Source organism: Crocodylus porosus, unplaced genomic scaffold (assembly GCF_001723895.1).
Source record: "Crocodylus porosus isolate Cpor-Errol unplaced genomic scaffold, CroPor_comp1, whole genome shotgun sequence".
In the NCBI taxonomy this organism is placed as follows: Eukaryota; Metazoa; Chordata; order Crocodylia; family Crocodylidae; genus Crocodylus; species Crocodylus porosus.
Window position 1 is genome coordinate 2548993 of NW_017728944.1, and position 17650 is coordinate 2566642.

A 17650-nucleotide genomic window follows, 5' to 3' on the forward strand; every position below is an offset into this window, starting at 1 on the left:
CCGCTGCGCCCACGCCGCCCGCAGCTCATGGCAGCCCCTCGTGACGGGGAGCAGCCCGGGCCGCGTGCAGCCCCTTACATAAGCGCGGGGCTGGCCTCGGCCGGGGGGGCAGCGCGGCCGGAGTCACCTTGGCCAGGCGGCGGCTGTGCGGCGCGGGAAGCCCCCCCTCCCCATCGCCCGCCCGCGCCGCATTGCGGGAGCTGCGGGGCCCGGAGGGGGGCGCCTGCTCCTCCTAACCCACTGTCCGCCTGCCGTGGGAGCCGGCCCGCTTTCCTCCCGCGCCGGGAACTGGGGCAGGGGCCGCTCGCAGCGCGCTGCGGGGGGGCCGCTACCTGGCTGGGAATGCCCCCCTCCCCCCTAGCTTGCCTCAGGGACCCGGAAAGGGAGGTTGGGGGCCCCTACCCCCAACGGGTCTTCTCCCTGTCTCAGGCTGTGAGCAGGGAGAGGGCTGAGCTGTGGGATTATAGGAAATAGAGGTGGGGAGGGCATCTAGCTGCCCCCCCCCCCCCCAAGCTGGACCAGCCCCTACTAGATCATCCCAGCCGAGGCTTTGTCTGCTCAGGTCCTAGAGAAGCAGGGGCCCAAGGGACCTCCAGAGGTCATCTAGTCCCACCTGCTGACTGAGGCAGGACCAGCCCTACCCAAACCATTCCTTACAAACCAGAATCACAGAAAATGAGGGTTGGAGGGGACTTCAGGAGGGCATCTGGTCTGGCCCCCTGCTCAAAGCAGGACCATCCCCAACTAAATCATCCCAGCCAAGGCTTTGTGTAGCCTAGTCTTAAAAACCTCCAGGGATGGAGGACCCACAACCTCTCTGGGTAACTTGTGTTCTACCACCCTCCTCATGAGAATTTTTCTTCCTAATATCTAACCTAAACCTCCCTTGCTGCAACTTGAGGCCATTGCTCCTTGTTCTGTCATCTGCCACCACCCAGAACATCTGCTCCATCCTCATTTGAGCCCCCCTTCCGGTGGTTGAAGGCTGCTATCAAATCCCCACTCAGTCTTCTCTTCTCAGCATCAACCCTGACAGCCTCCATGGATGAAGACTCCACAACCTCTCTGGGTAGCCTGTTCCAGTGTTTCACTACCCTCCAAGCATAAGAGTTTTTCCTCATCTCAAACCTTAGCTCCCTTGCTGCAGCTTGAGACCACTGCACCTTGTTCTGCTTCCTGCCACCACTGAACAGCCTGACTCCATTTTTGTAGCCACTCTTCTTCCAGTGGTTAAAGCCTGTTCCTAGGGATCACTCCCCAGTAGGTTGCTGTGTTAGTTAGGCTGAAGGAAGGGGAGATTTGCACCTTCTAGGTAAACTGAATCAAGAGGTACGTAAGAACCTTTTTGTGAGCCCTGGCGTGCTTCATGGGGAGGCAGCGAGATCAGATCTGTGCAGATCCCTTCATGGTACCTAATGACATATGTGTAGTACGAACTCACAGTTTGTGCTTTACAGCTCTAATGTAGTTAGTCTAGAAGGTGCAAGTCTGCCCTGCCTTCTTTCTCTATCCACCCAATTTATTCCCTCCCTTGATCTGTTTCTAACTTCTCCCTGCAAGAACTGATGTCATTTGACTACTAGGTTAGACAATGGATTTGTATAGGATGATTTGCATAGGGCTTATCCTGCTTCAGGCAGGGAATTGGACTGTAGATGAGCTCTGGAGGTCCCTTCCAGCTCTACTTCTGTGATTTTTGAGACAGGATCTAGGCAGTGACTTTGAGGAGGGAAAGAAGCCAGGCTTCTCTTTCTGCTTTGCAGGTTACTAGACCCATGGATTTAGTTCTGCAACATTCCCGCCCTCATATTTGTATGGGCTTGGCCCTGCTGGGAGATTTGAACCATGGTAAGTATTGGCAAACTACTAGTGGACAGTTGCTACAAAAGCAAGGTGCCTCAGGGACAAGGCATATCAGGGCGAGGTAGTTTTGGGGCTGGGGAAGGGTGCTCACAAGAGGAGCTGGCAATGGGAAGCTGTTACCTGACAGGTGTAGAAGAACAGGCCCTTGCCTGCTGTCACCGTGCACCTTCTGCAGGTATTCACATGAGTGCACAGGGGCTGCAAAAAGCTACCAGATCGAAGCCACGCTAGTGTCCTGCACCCACCCACTTGCACTGACTAGAGCAAATGTTTGTACCACATGCTGGTCAAGTTGGCACAACATGGGGTTTTTCAAGCTGTACTTAAGACACATTAGGGCTTATTTGTTTTAGGAGAGGGAAATGATAAATATTAGCCATATTTTTCTCCTTGAATCCTGTTTGTAAGTGCCCCCTTGGGAAGCTCAGGACTTGGGTGAATGCCCAGGGCCTGTGTGGGGATCTTGGCCATCTCATGTCCAGGCTCATGTCCAGCATTTGGGCTCTCAAGGACAAGGTCCCAGGCAGTGCTGTGGAAGGGGGCTCAGTTGCAGCTCCTGGCTTCCCATGGGTATTAAAAATGGCACATTTAGGGGATGTTGTTCCATACATTTCTACTCTCTTGATTCTCTTTTGGTTCTGCTTGGGGATTTAGCTATAATGCTATTTGTTCTGCGAATGGTTCTGATCTGTGCTGTTGACAATCCTTACAGTTGTAGGTGTTTGTATGTAAAGCCCTGAGCCCTTGGAGTCATGAGAATGCAGGAAGATCTTGACTTTCAGTTAAAAAAAAAAAGATACAACAGGTAAGTTTCTAACCCTTGCAGCTGTGGCAAAAAGTTTGCCTGCCCCCTCCACCCCCCCCCAGCATGCCCCCAAATCATCAGGCAAATAAGCAGAACTTCCCCGTTCATTACTTTAAGGGCATCTCATGTTTTCCAGTCTGTGTGCAAGGAACCGCCTCCCTAAGCTGGTGTATGGAGCCCTGGTTCCCTTCAGATCCCTGCTATGAATGGGCCTGTGCCCTGAGGCCAACAGATGGTGGCTAGGGTGAGAGACCTGGGCTATTTCTCCAACCTGCATCTATGCATGTTTCTCTGGTTTCCCTTCCCTGCCCTGGATTATTCCAGCTTGCAGACTCTTAGGGACAGATAGTATCTTTTGCATTGCTGCAGTGGGACTCTTGACTCCCTATGGGGCTTTTGCTGCTATCAGAGCATGTGCTATGTGTTTGGTAGCTGGGAGCCTGGAAATGAAGGTGATGGGTATGACGCAGGCCTGGCTTTCCAGAGTGCTTGGTCCTCTGTGTCCCCCTGACCTGCTGGGCATTTCTGAGACCCTCTGTCAGCTCCCTAGGTGTTACACTAGGGTTGAATTTGGACCTATGTTTATCCCCCTTGAAGCCCCCTGCATGGTTCCAGCTGGTGACTGATCCTTCTCTTCTTCTTGCACTTGATCTGTTTCGCTGGGATTGGGCCATGCCTCACACGTGCAGGGAATTTACATGGGGCTACAGGGAGCCAGCACACTTCCCACACGCCCCCTCCCTGATGGCTGTTTTGTTGTTGTCCTAACTTTTCTCTCCTCAAGCTTACGGATCGGATCAGGTCAGAGCAGCCCTGTCTGTGCTGGCCAGGATGCCTGCATGTGCTCATGGGAGCTGCCTGTGTTGCGCCAGCCCAGCCTAAGGCTTGCTTTTGCCTTGCCAGCCCATGTGAGGCTGTGCCCTGCCCTCCCTTGCTCCCTCTGCCTGGTGTTTTCAGCCCTCTTCCTCCCAGAGAGCTGTTTGTAGTGTCTGCGTCACGTGGGCCCTGCATGTGAGCACTGCTCCATTTTTAGCCACCACCACTTCCCTGCTAAACATCCCTGCTGCACAGACATGTGCCGGCTGGGAGTGGAGGCTGGGCACGTGGGTTTGCAGAGCTGGGCGCTGTGTGTGTACTTGCTGGCCACAGGAAATTCCTGTTACAGAGCAAAACATTTTTGTGTGTGTGGAGGGGGGGAGGAAGAAGGAGGTCTTTAAATAAGGCTTGACTCAGTGAACCATGTTGGAGAAGGAGCCCTGCCACTTGCTGCAATGGCAAGTTCTCTTGGCCGACACAGCAGCGTAGGCTCCAAGGGAAAGGGGGGAGCGAAGGGGGAACTTGGCAAGGACACTTGGGATGCAGAGGGATTGCGGTACAGCCGAGCTGGGAGCTCTCCTGCTGCAGTGTAAGATAAATACAGCTGCCGTGGCACCCCAGGAGGCTGTGGGCTGCTACCTCCTGAAGCAGGAGGTATAAAAGGGCATAGAAGGGTATAAAAGCCACCCTGATTGCTGGAGTCAGGGGGGCTGTGGGTCACCCCCCCACCGCCATGAAAGTGGTTCCAGGACCTTGTGCTTGTTCTGTTAATATTCAATCTACCGCATGTGGCTAGAGTCATGTGTTTACCAGGGTTATGTTGTGCTCTGTGAGTGTGTGTGCGTGCCCACGCTCATGTGCACTTCCAGACCCAGTAAAAGTCAGTCCCTGCCCCAGAGGGCTCACAGTCCAGATAGATCAGCAGAAACAAACAGCTAATTGCTCCTTTATTACTCTCCTAATTACCTGTTGTTATTACTGGGAATAGCCCCCATCTACATCTGGCTTGCTTTTAACCCAGCAGGCCAGCAATTATCCACTCTATCCCCAGCTCCTGATCCAGGTTTCCCAAAGTGTCCTGGTCAGTGGGGGAGCACTAGGAAAACCTGGGTTGTCATCTCAGTATGTAAGAATCTGGGCCCCAAATGAGTCTGGCCTTGGAGTCTCCCAGGGAGGATGTCTTTTGATTGTGCTGCTCTTATTCAGATTTTTTTCCCCCTCTTCTTTGCATTTTCCAGTGTAAAACCAAGTGAATTGTGTGCTGGTTTGACTTGGTTATTTTGGAAACTGGAGGCTGTATTGTCCCCGAAGCAGGTATGGCACAGGGACAGCAGAGCAGGCAGCTCCTGTGTGCCCCTCCCTGCCTCTTCCTAGAACTCTGATGTAGAGGCTGTTGGGCTGTGGAGGCTGCTGCTTACTGGTTTGGGGCTTGAGGGGTTGTGCAAGGTGGGCACAGCTCTACCAGGCTGTGAGAGCAACAAACCCACTGCAGCTATGACCAGACACCCTGTGGCCATAGCACCTGGACACCATGGCTGTGGCCTTGATTTCAACTAGCTGCCAAGAGGTGAGGCATATCTGTTTCACGGCACTCAGGCAGGTAACTAGGTGTCCCCCCTTCTACTCAGTTCCTTCCCTAAGCAGTAACCAGAAGTCAGGAGTCCTGGCTCCCAGCCTTGTGGTCTAACTACCCTCCCCCATACTGTCTTTCCACTACAGCATCCTTTCCATGACCAGAGCTGAACACAGCCAGCCTCTTGTTCTGCTGTAGCCCACCGAGAACCCACCTAGTTCTGCACATCGGTTGTACCAAACCCTACTCCATCCCCTTGCCTGCTCCTTGGCCCTGCGTGGATGGAGCATGCAGGACATAGGGCAGGTCAGAGCTCTGCAGACAGCGCATTGAGGAGAGCTCAGCAGCCTAAGAGCCCTTCTGGGGTTGGCAGTGGATGGCCAGCGCGTGAGTTTTACTGAGAGACTCCCCAGGGCAGGAATTCATTATTTAATACAATTATTTCCCCATCTGCTCAAGCAGGGCCTGTCCTGACAAGCCGGCTTCCTTAGCACAGCTGGAAGCTTTTACAAGCCCAAGTGACTCATGAAGCCTAAGCTGGGAGCTCAGACAGGGCAGAGACAGCATAGGAGCATAGATTCAAGCACGTGGCACGCCAAAGCATTGTGACACTCCCTCATACCTTCCCCCCTGAAAGGAAGTGTGGGGCTGAGAGGAAACCCAGCAGGACAGATTCACCTCTAAGCCAGTCAGTTGCTGTGACAGCTGGACCATTGCTTTGGGCTGTGCTCTTAGGCTGGGTAAAGAGTGCTTCCTGCTGGCCACAGTTCTCTGGTGCAGTCGGGGCCCCACAGCACAGTCTGTGACAATTTTTCCATGCCCTCACCTCCAAGACCAGAGATGGAGGTGCGGGAAAGGGCATTTGGGAATCGGTTTTAACCTAACACATTCCTACAGCGATCCCACTTATGGGCCAAGTGCTTCCCAGCCAAGCTTCTGGACTGTTTCTAGAAACCCTTCCCTGACCTTGCACCTGTGCCAGCCCTCATACAGGGCCCAACCTGGCATCTGCCTTGCCTGGGTGGAGATGACCCCAAGGGGAGAAAGTGGGAAACCCCCTGAGTTCAGTGCATCCAGCTCCTCCCACACTGGAGCCCTGCCTGCATGATGACCTGGGCTGCTGCAGCTGAGCTTTGGAGCCACCGAGTGGCCAAGTGTTGTAACTACCGCTCGACTGACTCCAGGGACCAGCAGGAGCTGTTCCTACCACTGTTGCCACTGGATTTGCTGATAGGTACGGTAAGCACCATGGAGCAAGGGGGACTTCTTGGTCTGCAAACTTCTCTGAGGCCCCTGCGTGCCAGAGGCCTCCCTTCCCTCCATCCTCCTGAGTTGCCAAAGCAGAGATGTCCATGTTACTTTCCCCCAGGAGCTGTGACCACATTCTGGTCTTCTCCAGCGTGGAACCACATCCCAGATCCCAGCACTACCCCACCTTGCCCTCCTCCCCACTAGTTTCAGACCCCAGTGGTGACAGGATGGTGCTATAAGGGCCAGGGCTGTACAAAATGCACCAGGTGAAAGACCCAGGGGCTGTGGAAGGGAAGGGAGACTTGGAGTTCCAGTACAAGCTGGGGGTGCCAGGCTGTAGTCCCAGCCCTGAGCAGGTCAAGGCATCTTTTCATAGCTGAGTTTCCCCCCTCTGCTAACTGACTGGCCCTGTGGGGAGTTGAGGAGGGTTAGAGAGAAAATGGTCACAAAAGACACTGTGATCCTGTAGTGGGCAGCTCTGAAAAAGGGGCTGTGTTTTGGAGGGGCCAAGTGCCTGCAGCTTTCATTGACTTTCAGGGATGGATATGTGCTCCCCCCCCCGGACTGGCATCTAAGCATCCTGATCGTCTGCCCTGCAGTTGAACAAAGCAACTAGAAACTTCTGCCATCTTGCTCTGGACACATCTGATGCTCACCTTGCACAAGGGTCGCATGTTGGTGAATCTGGCTTAATAGATCACAGCTCAGTTCCTGACTGGCACGGACTCTTACCTCTGGGCCTCAGTTTCCACTTTAAAGATACAGGTTGGAAAGTATTTTACAAGTGGAGGCTCTTACTCTTAGGGGTAGGGGCAGTTGTGTGTGGCCTCCATAAGCCATGTGTATGCACAATAGAACTGGGTGCTATGATTGTGCTAAAAACTGGAAATGCTGTCTTAGATGGAGGCCTAGTAGTTGGTTTGGGAAGAATGCCATTCTCCCTGGCTGGGTTGTGCTTGGAGGTGACATCAGCAATTTTGTCACAAAGAGCTTTTGGTGGCTTGTTACATAGAAACCCTCTTGGCTCAGTAGTTTTCAGCCCTTGTAGACTCATGCCCTTCCTCCTGCCCCTCAAAGTGTCAGCTTTTCATTTTACTTAATTTTTTACTACAGGAAAATAGCAGAGCAGTTCTTCTGTTGTAAAGCCTCAGAAAGACCCCAGCAGGGCAGAATGGTTTTAATACTATGGATTCCTATTTTAAATTTCTGGGTTTATCTTGTAAATCATGTGTACATGCCTAGGAGTGCTATCATTGAATGGCACTCTGCTGTACCCCTGAAAGGATCTCAAGGTACCCCAGGGTGCCACCATACCCTGGTTGAGCATTATTACTTTAGCTAAAAGGTTCCCTGTTGGCAGGGTGACGCTTGATGCCATTTATTTGCAATAATGGGTGGGTTGTGGGATAAAGTCACTAGAGTTTTTAAGACCATTTTGACTGCTGGGTCTGACCTCCTGAACAGCCCAGGCCAAAACAATGCTCCTAGTAATTCCTGCATCAAGACTAAAGCTCTTATATCACAAGTAGTGTCTTTTAGGATGAGACATCCAGTCAGTCTTGATCTAGGGATCCCAAGGAGCATAGAACCTCCCCCATCCCTGTATGCATCATTCCAATGGTTAATTCTGCTCACAGCCTGCAATGGAAAATACATCTGTAGTCTGAATATCTCCAACCTCAGCTTCTAGCCCCAGGATCCTTTGGTCCTTTTCTGCTCAAGTAAAACCCCTCTAGAGCAGCACAGAACACCTGTAAACTGTTGCTGCCTACCCCTGGAGCATTTGATGCTGCCCTTGCATGTGGTGCAGGACCCTGGTGAATCAGGTCTGCAAGACACTGGTTTGGTTTCCATCTCTGTGACCTATTTCCAGTGTGATCTTGGACAAGATGCTGAATTTCTCTGGGCCTCAGCCTCCTGAGAAACACACCTTTGAATTTCTCTTCCCATGAACATGCTGGTAGAGAGTGATCAGATCACCTCTTGGCCTCCTGCTGTCGTCTTCTCATCATGTCCTATCCTCTGCCATAAACTAAATAGAGGTTAGTCTGTTACTACCAGGTGGGTTTTGCAGACCTTAGATAATCCCCGTACTCATCACAGAGCCTTTTCCAATTGTCCACATCCTCTTCAAAGTTGGGATCCTATGATGGACACAGTATTCGGGAATGGGCTGGCTAATCAGAGGAGTGGATCAGGAACAACTGTTCACTAGGGCACCCCTGAGGAAGACCAGGACCAATGGATACAAACTCCTGGAAGGCTGCTTCAGGCTTAATACCAGGAAAAACTCCTTTGTGGTCAGGGTGTCCAGATTGTGGAATAAACTCCCTCCAGAGATGGTGCAATCACCTACCCTGGAGGTTTTCAAGAGGAGACTAGACAGTCACCTTGCTGGGGTCACCTGACCCCCAGTTGTCTTCATGCCTAGAGCAGGGGGACTGGACCCGATTATCTGCGAGGTCCTTTCCAGCCCCTAACATTTTATGAATCTATGAATCCCTGGAGGTTGAATTGTTTTCTAAGCCCTGGAAGGGAAGGAGTGGGGTTCTCTCTAGGCCAGAGTTGAAGCCTGTTGTCAAGGAAGGGAGGGAATAGAGCCTGTGTTTTTCCTGTCCAGGAGTTAAACAGACCCTGTGAGTGTACAGGATTTCCCGGCAGCAGGGTGATGGAAGATGTCATACCGCAGCCATGCAACTTGTGTACCCCATCTAGTGGGGCTGTGCGCTTCTGCAAAGGGGCTGTTTCCCTCTGTGTTGAAGAATAACTGACTGCTGTCAGACCAGCCCTCCATCACTCTCCCCCAAACCTACAGTCAGCAGGGAAGAGCGGGGCAATTCTGGATTCACCCAGGAGCTGAATGCATCCTACTTTTGCACAGATACCCCCCTGCGTCTCCAGCAAGTTGATGCAAAGGCTGGTAGGTGCAGGCTGGTGCGGAGCCACAGCTAGGGACCGAGCAGAGAAGGAGCAAATGGCCTCAGCAGTGCTCTCTCCTGGGACTGGCCTTGACTTTGCTTGTTATATAATCTGTCCCCAGCCAATTAGGGAGCCTTGTTTGTCTGAGACCCTTGGACCCCCACCTCCTCCCTCCCCCATCTCTTTTGATGCCTGATGGGTTTGGGATTTTTATTTCCCTCCCTGTGTTTCCTGCGTCATCCCGGAGTGGGGGGAGTGAAGGCAGGAAGAGATGCGTGGCCCTGCAGAGCGTCCGCCTGGGGAGGCTCAGAAGACGAAACAAAACAATGTCACGCGGTGCAGCAAGAGCTGCTGGGAGCTGCAGGAAGGAGGGGTCAGGGAGATGCCGGGGCATGGCAGGCACACAGAGCTTGTTGCTGATCTCAGAGGAGCTCTGTTCTGCCTCTGTGCAGCACTGCAGGGCTGGGGCCCGTGGTAGAGACCCTGAGGCACTGTCATAATATGTATTAGTTGACTGTTGTAAAGCAGGAGCCCGTCTTTCCTTGCAAAGGAGAGCGGGGCTGACTGCTGCTTTGTAACAGGGCAGGAAGTTCATGTTGCTGAAAGGTGTTGCATTGATGGTACTGAGGGCTGAGGTGTCCTTGTGTCCCCAGGGTAGGAACAGTGCAGACTATGGCAAGGTAAACTCCCCCCTCCACATATAAAGGCCTAGGACAGACCCTCTGTTTAGGGCCCTGGTTCTCAAAGTTTTTAGATTCAAGGCCCCCTTCAGAAGGGGCCAGCTCTTAGCTTTTGTGGTCTTTTTGTGATCTTTCAGTCACTGTTTGTTTTTTTCACTAGAGAAAAAATAATAGAGCAATTCTTTTGTGGCAGAGAACCCAGAAACACTGACCTGCTGTGGGCTATTTGAAATCCTATTTGAAATCTCTGGGTTTATTGCGAATCCCATGTAGGCAGGCATTTGCACACCTGACAGTGCTAATATTGTATGGCACCCTGCAGTGTCCTTAAAAGCATCTCAGGGCACCCCAGTGTGCTGTGGCACCCTTGTTGCGAATCACTGGTCTAAGGACATTATCCTGTCTCTGTGGCTCATGATAGCCTCTCTGCTCTGAGTAGCAAGCAAGAAGGGTGACCATGTGCAGTGATACAGACCCTTTGGCATGGGACTGGGATTCACCAAACACATTTTACATGGGCCCCCACACAGCAATGGCTTCATAGCCCCTGGAAATCAAAGATTTCATATCCTCCTAGAACCATGTTGCTGTCCATTTACCACCAGCTGCTTTTATTTACTTACCCCTTATGCTTAGACCAAGGATACAATTATATTCTAGAGAAGGTGAAATGAAACAGTCAAGTGACTGCTTGCTTGCTTGATTTTAAAGGAATCAGTGGAGCTGATGTCCTGAGATGCAAAGAATTAATATTGATGCTTGGATAGTGCTGTTAGTTGCAAGACTGCTGGGTGCTCCTGTGACACAGGTGAATATTCATTTCATTTTTTACAGATGCAGAAAATGAGGCACGCCGAGGGGAAGTGACTCCTCCAACTACTCGCAAGCAAATCAGTGACTGAGCTCAGGAGGGAACCCCAGAGTTCTGGCTCCCAGCCCTGCACTCAGACTCAGTCTCTTCATTACAAAAACACCTGATCTCAGAAGTCTGTCAGGGTCATTTCCCTTCCCCCCCACCACACCTATTTTTTAATGTCAATCTGTTGTTCTGCGTGTCTGAATCACTGTTGTTTGGTGAATTAGACCTCTTCCACTCCTGCTCTGCATCCGACAGCGTACGGTTCTATCCATGATGATCTGTCCTCATCAGAGCTGAGGGTCCTGATGATCGTAGGTTTGTTTCAGATCAGGATTGTGGTCCAGAGCCTTTCAGGGCTAAGTATTCTCAATTCCCATTGGCTTCAGTTGCTACAGGGATGCTCAGTCTCCTCAATTCTGTTGTTGCCATTGTGATTTTTTTTATTTGTATTTATTGTGTTTGGTGGATTTTCTTTCAAAAAGAGAGAAACCACTGCTAGAAATGAAGCAAGAAGCCTACACTTATATCCCATCCCCCACAGCTAAGAGGCTGGAGCAATTGTCTAGGCTCCCCCTGTAGCCTGTTGCCCTCTTTATGCGTGTACCATCTTGTGGGATTAGAATGGCGAGGGAAGCAGCAGATGTGTATTAATGAGCAAGCTCTTGATCAGGAGCGCACACTCCAGTGGCTTGCCAGTTTGGTGCAGGGGCTTGTCAGAAAGCCTTGATTCATCTAGATGGTGATCCTGTTGGGTAGGATCAGGCCCTGCTCCAGAGTGTGCCTGTGGCTAAAACCCCTATCTGATGATTCAGAGTAAGGTGACTGCTTCATAGCATGACTTACTTATATCAAGGCCAAGCCTTGAGACCCAGCTGAGATCTATCCATCATTGCACATGTTGACATCATGGGGGACAGTCCTTTCCTCAGCTGTCTCGTAAACAAAGAAAATTAATATTCCCATTTTGCAGACTGAAAACTGAGGTGTGGAAATTTTCCAGCAAAGGGAGACAGGACTCCATATCCCCCAACTGCTGGTACCATGCCCTAATTGTAAAGCCACCTCTCTCCATTCCTTCCTGACCTTTAAAGCCATCAGCTTTAGTCCCTGAAGCCTGAAAGTTGCTTACCTGAATAGGCAGCTATGGATCTCAGTTCAGGGATGTGATCAAGGTATCCAAAGAGCATCCAGCTTGTTTGTTGTCAGTCAAAGAAGTATAGGCCTCTGAATCATGTTGGCATTTATTCACAGTTATTAATGCAGTATTTATAGTGGGGTATAGCTTGCACTTCAAACATACCTAGCAATGTATGGTCCCAGACCTGAAGAGATCCCAGCATAACTCAGAGGAACCCAGAAGAGACTGAAGTCTGAGGGCTGCCACAACTGACAGCACAGAGATATGGGAGCAGGGTAGTGTTTGCTTAGTCTTAGTGTCTGAGTAACTTAGAATCATAGAAGTAGGGATATGCTTATCAAACTACATGGCTTTTTGCTTCCTGTAGTCTTGGAGGAAGCTCTGGACATGACTAGTTTGAGGATACATCAAGATTCAGTGGCAATGGCATGGAGCAGGCCAACCTTTCTCTAATGTATTTTAACAACCCTCACAGCAGCAGGACATTGGCTGCCATAGTCCCTTTGCTTTAACTGTAGCAGGTAAGGGTGTTACGCTTTGTGGTTGTGTCAGGTTTGACCATATAGATTTATGTATAGGTTGGACAATATGTTTGGATAGGGATGATCCTGCCTCTGGCAGGAAAGTTGCACTAGATCACCTCTGGAGATCCCTTCTGGCCCTACTCCTCTATGATTATGTGATCCTTCATTCCCCACTGTGCATAGGGCTGCTCTGAAGTGATTCAGTGTGCCCAAACTTGACATGAACATGCATTCATGAACCTCCTCCTTTTTGCACTGTGCCTTCTGACTGGTCCCAGCCATTTTCCTGACATGCCCATCTACCAGTGGTGCAAAGCACTGTCCTGGAGCTGCAGGACTACCCACACAACCTCATTGCACAGCAGAGCTATTCCTTGGGGCCAGTTTAACTGGCTTTGCAACCCATGCATGCCTGCTGAGCTGGTGTGCAGGTGACACAGCAGGCTCCAGAATCAAAGTCAGTTATTTTATTACCTGGACTTGCCCTGCTGGCTGCGAGATTGCCACCAGGAAATGGGTGCCTCCTTTTCTAATGTGGCAGCCAATACTTTCCAACACCAAGCTCCCACTTCTTGAAGCAGAAGCTTGGTGTTGGAAGGTGGGGAATAACAAAGCTGATTGATTTCAGAAACACATTATTCCTGATCTGACTTGTCTCTGGCAACCTTCTCTACTCTAGGTCTGTAACCAAGGCTCCTACCACAAGCAGTGTAGATGCAGTGTCACTGCTTTTAGATCAGGGATGGCCAATGTGTGGCTTGAGTGCCATGAGGGGCATGGGCAGCCTCCGTGTGGCATGTAGTAGATGAGGGAGGGAGCACAGGGGTAGACAGGGCAGGGAGAAGAAAGCGAAGTACCAGATTGGGCAGGGAGCAGAAAGCAGAGCAACAGATCAGGCAGGGGAAGGGGATTAGAATAGCTCTGGATGCTTCCCAAGTGCCAGTTTTGTGGCATGTCTGCCCAAAAGGTTGGCTCCCACTGTTCTGGATAAATACTTTGAGACCCAGATCCTCTTGGGTCCAAGACCTGGTGGGTGGCACCATTTGAAAGGAGAACTGCAATAGGAAACCCTGCAGTCTGGGTGCTGCAGTTCTCCCTAGCTCCTGGGCATTTTGTTTGGGCTCCAGATAAAATTTGCTAGAAGTGGTTCAAGTCAAGACACTCCTGTTTGGAGCTGGTAGCAGGTCTTGGTGCACTGGTCAATACAAGATAGGCCTGGTTCTCTGTATCTAAGGACTGCATTTTGCTTGCATGACTTGGGTGGTAAAGCCAGCTACATTTATGGTGGGATCCCAACTGAAGACAGCGGGCAGACCTCATGGCCTCCATTAGGCTTAGGAAGTTCTGTGGCACTTGGGAGGTGGTGGTGGTTTGTATTGAGGGTTGATAGTTTGTACTGGTGGAGAGGGGAGTGAGGTTGCAGATTTAGTCTACAGTAGGGTGTCCACTAAGAGGCAGTAAACAGGACATGGGAGAAGAGGTTGGGGGGCGGGGACTGAGGAAAATGTAGTAAGTACCAAAACTGCCATTTAGAAAGGGGGAGGGGCAGGCCTGGCAGGGTGTGGATGCATGGGCACTCTGGTAACAGATAGGTTATGGGGAGCAGAGGTGGGGCAGGGAGAAGCACAGAGGTTTAAAACATGCAGGAAAGGTCACGGGCAGGAAAGAAAAGCAGGGGAGAACCCTTACAGACACCCCCACAGCTCACTAGTGTTCTCCCACCGCAGCCTGGAGCATGGTGTTGAACTGTGGTTTGACCTACCTTGAACCACAGCAGAAAAATCGAGACCATTAGCTGCTTGCTGCTAAGATCACCTCTGGCTTATTAGATTGGCAGACAGTGATGCTGGAGTGAAGGGGACTGTCTGAGCGTGTGGTGGCTGCTCCCAGAAGGGTTGTGGGTTCGGACTCTTGGGCAGTCAATCTATCTGCTAAGGGGCTCACAGTTTGGCACTTGTGTTATGAGGATTGGTGATTTGGGGGCTCAGCAAACAGCTCCAGTTACAGAGACAATACATGCTGGCTCAGAGGGAGAAGAGGGTGTTTTGCACTGTCCCCTCCCTCCTTGGGCCAATTCAGGAGCAATGCTGCTAAGATCCTCATCTTTGACTTAAAGGATGGAGGTTCAGGGGAAGGAAGAAAGCAGTGTCTGGCTTCCGGGCTTGATGCTGCAAGATGCAGAGCAGTTCCTGAAAGAGGACTGAGCATCTGCAGCTCAGTTCAGCAGGATCAGGCCCTCATATAAGTGTTGTTAGTTGTTTAACACTTTCCATTTCTGTTCCTATCAGGAAGGCTGTCTAGCCCTGCTCAAGTCAGCTGGAAAACACCTGGCACAGAACCCATCTTCCAGGCTTGATCCTATACCTCAGTTGCATCCAATGCCCCCAGCCTGCATGGAGCCTCACCTGCTTATGTAAGCATCTCTGCAGGACTGAGTCTTAAAATCTCCCCGCCTTTAATCCTACCTATACAGGTTTGCTTTGTGTGAAATAATGGGTGGTCAAGCACCACAGTCAGAGCATCTTGCAGTGGCACATACAGTACAAGGTGTGCAACAATTTTGCATAATACCACCCCCCCCACGCTCCCCCCCCCCAATTGAGTCATTACAATGCACTTGGCAAATGCAAACTACTGAAATGGAACAATACCCAGGCGATGGAGGAAAAGAGCTCAACAGGAGATCTGTTTGTTATAACTGCATTTGATTTATTTTCTAGACTTTTCAGCCACGATGCCTGCTGACTGTATGTTCCACTAAACAGATTCCAGAGCCCATTTTCCTCAAGCTTTTGATCACTTACTTTGGGTTTGGTTTTTATTTTGTTGTGATGGCAATTATTGTACCTTAAGGTTTTGGGGTGTTTTTGCAGTGGGAAAGCACTTCGCAAATAGGAGTCTGGTTCTCATGTACAAACCAAACCTTTTTTGGAGACTTCTGGAAGCTGAGACAAGCCACAGTTGCAGAAAGGCATAATTGTTAATGAGCTAAGAAGGGTAAACTACTAAAAGGGACAGATCCGTAAAGGAGGAGCAAAATTTGCTGGAGTCACAAGCAGATTTTGTATGGCAGGGGCTGGCAACTTTTTACAAGCCCCAGGATGGAACAATCTGGTTCTGGTCAAATGCAGGCTGAGTGGCTTTGGCAATGTGTCAATAGCAGAGGGCTTCCCCAGCTCCCACTGGAGCCAGGCAGCTGGGAGCTTCTGCTTCTTCTCCCAGCCCCTCACTCCTTGGCCATGGGGCAGGCAATTTCCAGCTGGTGGGGATCTATGCCAGGGCCAGGCACCTGCAAACTGCATCCATGCTGCTGCTACTTCTTCCTGCTCCCCCTCCCTATTCCATCCCCTGGCTGCAGCATGGCCACAGCTGGAAGGTGTCCAGCCCCAATGCAACTCCCCACCTGCTGGAAACTGCACTTATGCCACAACTGGAGGGAGCAGAAGTGACAGTAGTGCAGAGGCTGCCTGGCCCTGGCACAGTTCCCCATGGGTTGGAAGCTGTGCCTGGACCCTAACCAGGGCATTGTGGGGGGATGCTGAGAGAAGCAGTGGCAGTGTGGAAGCAGCTCCCAGCTTCTCAGCTCTGGCGCAAATGCAGGGGAAGCCCCTGCTGCTGGCACATTGCCAAAGCCACCCAGTCCATGTTGGACTGGAGCTGAGAGGTCAGGGAGAAGCGGCAGAGGTGCAGGCACAGATAGAAGCTTTCCCAGTCTTGGAACAGCTCCTTGCTGCCTGGCCCCAGCACAGGTATATGGTCACGGACACAGGGCAAAGCCCTCCAACTCTGCGGGCCACATCCAGTAACTCCTTGGGCTGGATCAGGCCGCATGTTATTAACCCCTGTGCTATGGTGTATTTCAGGATCTACGGCAGCTAGGAGCACAAAGTGCTAATAAGATCAGGAAGTCTGTATTCCAGACCTGATGTAGTGGAGAGTTGGTTTACTGTGCATAGGCAGGTAACGTGCAAGCTTTCCCCCTGCCCAGCTCTGACACTGTACCTCCATTCGACCTGACAATTCCCTCTTATGTTACAGGCCTGGGCCTCTCAGCAGCAGAGGATGCTAATCGGACTGAAATGTGGGGGATTTTTCTGGCATATGGTATTCTAGGAATGAGGCAGCCTGCCCCTTTCCTCTGAACGTGACCTCATGCCAGTACTGGATGCAAAACACACGTCTGCAGAAGGATCTGGCCATTGCATTAGTCAGTGGCACGTTTTTGCCTCTCTCTTCTCCTGTATCATATAGGAGACCACCCATTTCTCTTCTCTAGTGATGTGTACTTTGAATGTGTGTGCGGGAGGGCATACCTCACTCTCCTTAAAGTCCTAAATAAGACTTTTATCTGTTGCAACTCACATAGATCTGGAAAGCCATAGTTCTTTGTGACACCTGACTGGCAAAAGCTCTGATCTTGGATATATGGGGTTCCTTGTCTAGCAGGGCAGTGTTTAAGGGCAAAAGTACTGCAAAATGGTAACATCTTATGCCCAGCTTATATGAGATGGACCTTAAACATCCCATGTGGAACAGGGTTTGCCTTGGGTGTCTGTGCCAAAGCACCCCTTCCTCTCCTGCTCTTGTGTCATGTGCCAGTTGGCTTCTGCCCAGAGGCAGTGGTGTTTTGCTGGCTCTGTGTATAGACAGGCTGCAAAGTGCTTTGGGAACCCTTTAGCATGAAAGTCGCAAAAGGAATGTGAAGTACTGTTGTTAGTGATGAGGGGCCTGGTGCTCTGAGCGCTGTAGGCCGAGGGCAAGCTTACTTGGGGCCAATAGGGAACTTCTGTTAGAAGAAGGAGCCTTGGGCAAATAGCTCTTCAGCAAGGTGGCAGGGAGCTCCCTGTTTGGCTAGGCTGGGCCCAAAGCCAGTGAAAGGAAGAGCACAGGAAAGGGAGCCCTCCTTGCTTTGGCCAGGGGTTGCACCATGGGGCACTGGTCCCTGCTACCCCCAGTGCCAGGGCCTCAGCTTCAACCAGAAGAGCGGGTGCCCCCAAAAGACCCTGCTCCTTCCTTGACTGCCATTAGACCCGGCTTGGTGGCCCCTACCCTGCCCTCCCATCCTGCTCCCTGCCTGTCATCTGCCCCCTCAGGCTTCCCCTCCCGCCATGTGCTCCCTCCCTACCCTCAGGGGATCCCTTCTCCTGCTACTGCGCCCCCTCCCCTAAAGCATCCCCACCCCCTGTGCCCTCTCCACACCCCAAGGCACCCCCTCCCCTGAG

The 17650-nt window shown here is 51.4% G+C and overlaps 1 long non-coding RNA gene across 1 annotated transcript in view; it reads left to right on the forward strand.

Moving 5' to 3' along the window:
- LOC109320303 overlaps positions 1 to 17530 on the forward strand; it is a 20058-nt gene extending 2528 nt beyond the window's left edge. The window contains exons 3-4 of the long non-coding RNA XR_002103773.1: positions 14717 to 14841; positions 15149 to 17530. This is a non-coding gene — a long non-coding RNA (uncharacterized LOC109320303). The remainder of the gene's footprint in view (positions 1 to 14716; positions 14842 to 15148) is intronic.
- The last annotated feature ends 120 nt before the right edge of the window (positions 17531 to 17650 follow it).